The following is a 7,518-nucleotide window of genomic DNA, read 5'->3' as shown; positions in this document are numbered from 1 at the left end:
CCGCCAGCTGTCCATCACGTAACCCACCACATGTGTCCCGGCAGGACAGGTCAGGTCCTCCGCTCCCGAGTGTCTTATGGAAAAAATAGTATCAATTGCGTTCAGAGACCACTTGATCAGATCCATTTTGCCATTTTCCAGAGGAGCAGGGCTGGCAGCCTCACAGACAAACACGCTACAGTAGCAGGAAAGTTGGGGAGGGAGGAGGAGAAAAATGCGACTGAGAGCAAGATGGCAAAAAAAAAAAAAGTTAGTGATTAAAATTGTTCAACAAGACTGGGATTTCTTTTTTTTTTAATTTGCACCTTAAAATAATGAGATTATAATGACCCGCGCTGTGCATAGAGATGTGTACCCACACATAGAGATGTGTACCCAAACCATTGACTTCATGAATGAAACTCGGTCAATAAAGGATAATTGTGTAAAAATATTATATATATATATATATATTATATATATATATATATATATATATATATATATATATATATATGTATTGTAATGGTTTCAGGAGCCACGCTGTGTTGAACACAGCAGCAGCTCAGCCTAGCAGCATAGCTTAACAGCGCAGATCCGTGTAACTTTCAACACTAATATTTGGGAATGTGTGAGTGTCAGAGTAAGTTTGTAACTTAATTTTACTGGCTCGATATCCAGGTCAAAATGGCATTTTAACACGTATTTTGTGAGCATTTTTCTGAGTGTGTTCAGTCGCGAATCTCCATTGAAAATGCATTAACATCCGGGTACTTCATCAATATTTTGCCCGGTTAGGAGACGTCATGTCGCTGTCCATGAAGGGACGTTTTCGTTTAGTGTGCAGCAATGGGACTGCGCTCTCTAGTACTCATATACAGCTCCATGGTTAGTACGTGACTGCTGCCAACATGCTTAATTCCTGCACAAAAAGTACTTTGCAGACCTGCGATGACAGTGATTTTTCATGGGTAACAAAAACATCAGGAGTATTTTGGGCACAAGAACTTGTGTATCGCATGTGTTTTTAACGCGTAAATTAATTTCATTTAATTTCATTTATTTTATTTAATTAGCTTATAATGCGCCAAATCACAGCAAAAGCCGTCTCAAGGCGCCTTACATAAAACAAGTCAACATAAAATTGAATAAATAATTAAAAATGAATAAAAAAATTAAAATACATAAATAAAAACAGAAGTCAAAGAATAAAACAAATAAAAATAAAAACTATCCATAAGAAAGAGAATAAAAATAGGTTTTGAGTCTTGACTTAAAAATGTCCACAGACTCAGACTGCCTCACGGTCGCAGGAAGACTGTTCCACAGGGTGGGTGCACGATACAAAAAGGCTCTTTGACCTGCTGACTTCTTCTTCACCCTGGGAACACAGAGAAGTCCCGCATCCTGCGACTGCAAAGCCTGGGCCGGCACGTAGAGTTCCACCAGATCAGCCAGATAATGGCGCCAGTCCATGAACAACCCTATAAGTCAATAGCAAAACCTTAAAATCTGCTCTCACAGAGACAGGGAGCCAGTGCAAAGATGCCAAAATGGGTGTGATATGTTCAGACCTTCTGCTATGTGTCAGAAGTCTGGCGGCAGCGTTCTGAACCAGCTGAAGACCCCTAATGCTGGACTGTGGTAACCCTGAAAATAGAACATTACAATAATCTAGTCTAGAAGAAAAAACCATGAATCAGGGGGCGGATCCTCGCTATATTCTCAGATGGAAAAAAGCAGTTCTAGTAACATCCCTGATGTGGAGGTCAAAAGACAACGTGGGATCAAAAATTACCAGGGAGCCTATAAACAGTGACAAAATAACATAGCTGAGCTCCAGTTTTATGACCCTGACAGTACTCAGCATCATGGGCATAATGCAGAGTCAGATGCTCAAATGAATTATATTTGTGACCCCCAACAGCTAATAAAGAAAACCTAGATTTGTAAATAAAAGCCACACCCCCGCCTTGCTTCACACCACGAGACACGTGACTAAATGTGTATGCTGGTGGACAGGCTTCATTCAAAGGAAGGAGAGTTGTGGGTTTGAGCCAGGTTTCACACAAGCCAATCATATCTAAATGATGATCCATGATTAAATCATTAATCAACAATGATTTCGAGGACAGTGATCTGATGTTCAGAAGACCCAGGGTAAGGACCTCAGTGGGGATGACAGTCTCACTGTTTGGAACCCGCGAAGCAAGCCCAGGTTCCGAGAGTGCCACTGGCACACATCAATCCGGCGAAGACGTGGACGGCCGGGCCGACAGTCCTCAGAGCCGACCAGCGGCACCACACAGGCTCTAACCGGATCCACAAGGCGCCAGGGCAGCACAGATCCTGCCAGAATTCTGTGCACAGCTCGTCTGGAAGCCAAACAACAGGCCAAACAGAGCTTCAGCTTCACCAGACGTCCACTTCGTCTCCCGTGGTGACGACTGTGCTTTCTGCCGAAAGGCAGCGCAGGAGCACGGCACAGAAAAGCCGGCACCTCCAATAAAAATAAGGGCAGAAAGTTCTGTCCACCCGCCGATAACCACACCGCACCATGAACCGGGGGCTAGAGATCCAGCAGAGTTTGGCGATCATACACCCGCAGTGCCTCTGACTCAAAAACAGCATAAATTAAAAACAATAAAATAACAAACAGACTGGAGAGCAGCAGACGAGCAGCCAGACACAACGGCGCCATCTTTGATCGCAAGTCAACACTCACACTCATCCAGCATCTTCTCATGTTGGCAGATTCAGTGCTGGGTCGGGCGAGCTATCCCACAATGCTAAAATAGCTGAGATGTTGCTCCAGTGAGAGCAGCATGCAGAGCAGGGTGGTAATCACATACTAGTGAAGTTAGTCTCATCATGGCTACCATGCAAGGGCTATTTGCTCTATTGAGGTTTCAAATCCTGCAAAATCTCACAAAACTTCAGAGAGTTTGCCCCTCTGCGAGATGTCAGTAACATTGAGAAATGCATTGAGACGCTCTGATAAGGCTGCACTTTAACTGCTGCACACGGACAACAGCATTAACATTGCAACATAAAACTCTTTGTATATTGTGCCTAAAACGCTTGTGAATATATTCTCTGGGTATTTAGATGTTGTTATTGTGTCTGTTTCATGTAATCATGCGAGAAGCTCAGGTTGTTTCTCCGTTATTTTCAGTGGGAATCGCTGCGAGCTGCAATCGCTTCCTGTTCATGTCGATCTGGGAGAAAGTGAAGTTTGCTCTTTAACACCCTGTTTATTGTCATTTACATTTGACTTGTTTGTTCCAGAGTAATATATACATGTCTGAAATTAAGTTTGCATTTATGAAGATCCACGCAGGTTAAACGGAGCAGACACGGAATATTTGTTATAGCAAATTTTCAGGGCCTCATGTAAGCAGTCTATTATTAACATGATGAAAAGCATAAAAAATACATTTTGGTACTATAATGTTCATTTGCAACTGTTGTCATGTGGATTATCTATGTTGTTTTGACTGCAGTGACTCTCTGGTGCGCAAAGGATTATGGGATATCTCAGTAGGGCGAATAAAAGGTTTACCCTGTGCCTGTCAAGTAGTGAAAGCCACAGGGTTATTCAATAGAATTTTGAGTACAGTTACAGTTGTTACTTTTCTTATTCTGATTTCTTTTTCTTTTTTCTCTCTTCATCTTTCTTTTTTCCCTTGTATTTCTTTTCCTATCGTGTGCCTTTTCATTCTTCTGGTCTCTCTCTCTCGGGCGACAGAGGTAGGGAACGCTGGTCCAAATTCCAACACAGTAGGTGGCGGTGATGCACATACACGCTGGTTGCTCACCAACATAAAACTTAAAAGAAGAAGAAAAAGAAGCACAAGAAGAAGAAGACTAGCGTTTACCTTTTGTAGCTAGCAAGCTGCAAACCGAGAAACAGCTAGAATATAAGTCTGTAAGTCTTTAATATGTTTCAAAAAGTCCCCAAGAACCACAAAACTTACAATAAACTGGAAGAAGAAGAAACGGCGAAGTTAGTGCAAAAAGTCCAACAGCTGAGGTTTTGGGAGGACAGCGGCTAACTGCTGCTAATAAAGAGCTGTTTGAGTTATTAGGAATAAACACCACACAGGACCAAGAAGAGAAGAAACGAGTGAATCGGCTGGATTCTGTTTTCAAGCCTCAAGTTCGCTGAGCAGGTTTGTTCACGAAAAAAACACAACAAAAAATATTTTTTTCAGTCCTATAATCTTAAAATCGTACTAATAATGAAGGCAAAGCCTTTGACCGAGCAGCGTTTTTCTCTATGGAAAAATATTGACGTTTGATTGAAATAATGTAAAAATTAAAGATTCAATTAGGCAATATTATTTTAATAATTTTTTCAGGGGTTGATGATTTCATTAAAAAAAGTGATGTTTACACAACAAAAGATATTTATTCTCCTAACTTATGTGGCACTGACAACATGTATAGCATGTATTAAATTGCCATTCTAAATACTGAGAGATATTTAATGACAATATCATAAAACATTTAATTCAATGAAACTTATGATACTTATGCTATGTGCAGGGTTCTAGCTAGGACCATTTTAGTGAACAGGTAATTTAAGTGATCAACTTCGGTAAAGTTACAAAGATATTCACAGATTCAAAGTTCACGGCTCGATAGATCTTAAGAGAAACATTGTAGAAATACAAACACCACTAGTTTCTAACCTCAGGAAGGTAGACAACGAGCTACAACCTTATTTTATCGATATGAGCCGTCCTCTGAGCTGAAAAAATATCAGTGATCTGAACAGGCAGGCGGCAGAGAAACGGAAGCTTAGGGACCGTCTACAAAGTGCAAACATGGAAAAAAAGACACCAGACTGTAATAAGGAGTGATATCACCAAATTCACGCAACACATCGGTGGGGTCCTGCTGATTATACTACAGAGCTCAGTTTGGGAAAATGGGGTTGTTAGTGATGTACTCTTTAATCGTGAACATCACTGAGTTTTTAAAATGCTTATCGCAAAGCATTCTCTTTTTTACGACATCGTGTAAATTTTAGAAGTCCGTGGACACTGATCTGGTTGTTACAGATACAAATCAGTTTCCTCGGATCCGCGGAGTTTCGCGGAGGAAAAATGCCACTCAAAGTGTAGCTGTTACGACAGTTGTCGTAAAGCAGGACTGGTTGGTTGCTGTGGCGACACTGTGTGGCGACGCTGTGTGGCTCCTGTGCGGCGCTTAAGCTAAACTTAGCATGTGGACATCTCAAAGTTTTAGAGCTTTCAGGTTTTTAAAAGAAGATTTATGCAGCATATCTGTGTCACGGATCGACGTCGCACAGAAAGAAGATGGCGAGAAAGACGGTTTGAAAAAGTCTTACAAGGACAAGAATCCGTGGAATTGTCGCTGGCTTCCTCAACACACCTGAAAGAAAAGAAACGGGAAAAGTGAACTGTGCCCTCTCAGGAAACACGGTAAGAATTTTTCTCTCCCTGGAAAATAAACATTCTGCTATTCAAACAGGATTTTAGACAAGATTGTGTCACTTTTTTTTCACTAATCTAGACTTTCTTTCATTGTAAAAAAGGCGTAGCGGCTTTGAATGGATTTAGGCTGCATAAATTTACACAAGAATATAAGCGACTTTTTACTATAAGGTATGTTATTGATATTTTACCATGATTTTCCAAATATTCTACAAGCTTTAGCTGTGGTTTTTGAAATGCTGTAACAGTCTTTTCAGTCTTCATAAATTGTAGTTTAATTGTTCTGAGATAATGCATAATTTGGTTTACAATTAAAAGGAAAATCATTCCAGGTCCTACTTCCATGTCATATTCTGTTATTTCAACATCATCATTGACAGGTCAAATAAAAGGTTGAATATAGGATCATTTAAATACACTAATTTGAGATTTGTTGAAATGCTGAAAAGTATCATTAGATAAAATTTAATTCTGGGGCCCCACAGGGCCCTAGACCCCAGCTCCTGGACACTGTGCCCCCCCAGACCCCCTGCAAATTTTCCTCGGATTTCACAATTTTAATTTCACAGCCCTGCTTCCTGTTTGCAGCTTAGTCCAATTCCTTATTGACTACCTTATCAATACCTCTTGTGAATTTTCTGTCCCCTAAAGTAGGCTTTACAGGTTTTCTATGTCAACAATATTTTGTTGAGTCTTAACGTAAATAAATATGAAATTGGTCACTGGATCCTTGATCTCTGGACTTAAATAAAATCAACATGGTGGATCCTTGGATCTCTGGAGATAAACAGAAATAAACAAAATCTGTAATTTTTTCAAAAGCATTTCCTTTCAGACAGTAATGACATAAATGTAACTCCATACCTCTGAGCTGACCTCAGCTGGCTGCACTGCAAGTCAGCATCAGTGTAATTCGCAAAGAACACAGAACGTCTCATTTTGGGAGGAATAAGGTTTTAGTTGATTGTAGTTTATTGTCTGTATTACAATGTTTCGAAAGAGGTGTCATTTGATTTAAAACGGCGATTCGCTTTGAAGTTATTAATCTGTCTGGTGGTTGGCTGTCACTGCGGTATTGTATCACTTCCTGTTCCGGAGCACAGCTGTGTTTTGCTGTATCTGTTAGCTGTTTAATCTGCGCAGTTAGATTGATCTAGTTACCTAGATAACGATTTGTTTCACAGTGTAATCTTCACGTGCCTTAACTAAAGCACTCCCTCTGCTGAATCACCTCAATTATTTACACATTATTCACTTGGCATGTTTTTAGGAATCCGCTAGCTTAGCACAGCTACTAGCTCTTAGCCGGTTTAGCATGGCGGCTTCTCCTGTCTCTCCCGCACTTTTCTGCTCTGGGTGTGAAATGTTTAGTTATTCCTCGGCCTCCTTTAGTAGTAATGGTACTTGTAATAAGTGTAGCTTATTCGTAGCTTTGGAGGCCAGGCTGGGCGAATTGGAGACTCGGCTCCGCACCATGGAAAATTCTACAGCTAGCCAGGCCCCTGTAGTCGGTGCGGACCAAGGTAGCTTAGCCGCCGTTAGTTTCCCTCTGGCAGATCCCAAGCAGCCGGGAAAGCAGGCCGACTGGGTGACTGTGAGGAGGAAGCGTAGTCCTAAACAGAAGCCCCGTGTACACCGCCAACCTGTTCACATTTCTAACCGTTTTTCCCCACTCTGCGACACACCCGCCGAGGATCAAACTCTGGTTATTGGCGACTCTGTTTTGAGAATTGTGAAGTTAGCGACACCAGCAACCATAGTCAGTTGTCTTCCGGGGGCCAGAGCAGGCGACATTGAAGGAAACTTGAAACTGCTGGCTAAGGCTAAGCGTAAATTTGGTAAGATTGTAATTCACGTCGGCAGTAATGACACCCGGTTACGCCAATCGGAGGTCACTAAAATTAACATTAAATCGGTGTGTAACTTTGCAAAAACAATGTCGGACTCTGTAGTTTTCTCTGGGCCCAATCGGACCGGGAGTGACATGTTTAGCCGCATGTTCTCCTTGAATTGCTGGCTGTCTGAGTGGTGTTCAAAAAAGAGGTGGGCTTCTTAGATAATTGGCAAAGCTTCTGGG

The 7,518-nt window shown here is 41.4% G+C and overlaps 1 protein-coding gene across 1 annotated transcript in view; it reads left to right on the top strand.

The window, feature by feature from the left end:
- The first annotated feature begins 3,846 nt into the window (after window positions 1–3,846).
- LOC117525021 (zinc finger protein 260-like) overlaps window positions 3,847–7,518 on the top strand; it is a 69,220-nt gene continuing 65,548 nt past the window's right edge. Inside the window, exon 1 of the mRNA XM_034186838.1 lies at window positions 3,847–4,151. The gene's annotated coding sequence lies outside the window, so the exon portion shown is untranslated. The remainder of the gene's footprint in view (window positions 4,152–7,518) is intronic.

Source organism: Thalassophryne amazonica, chromosome 14 (genome assembly GCF_902500255.1).
Source record: "Thalassophryne amazonica chromosome 14, fThaAma1.1, whole genome shotgun sequence".
Lineage (NCBI taxonomy): Eukaryota > Metazoa > Chordata > Actinopteri > Batrachoidiformes > Batrachoididae > Thalassophryne > Thalassophryne amazonica.
This window is presented reverse-complemented; position numbering and strand designations above follow the sequence as displayed.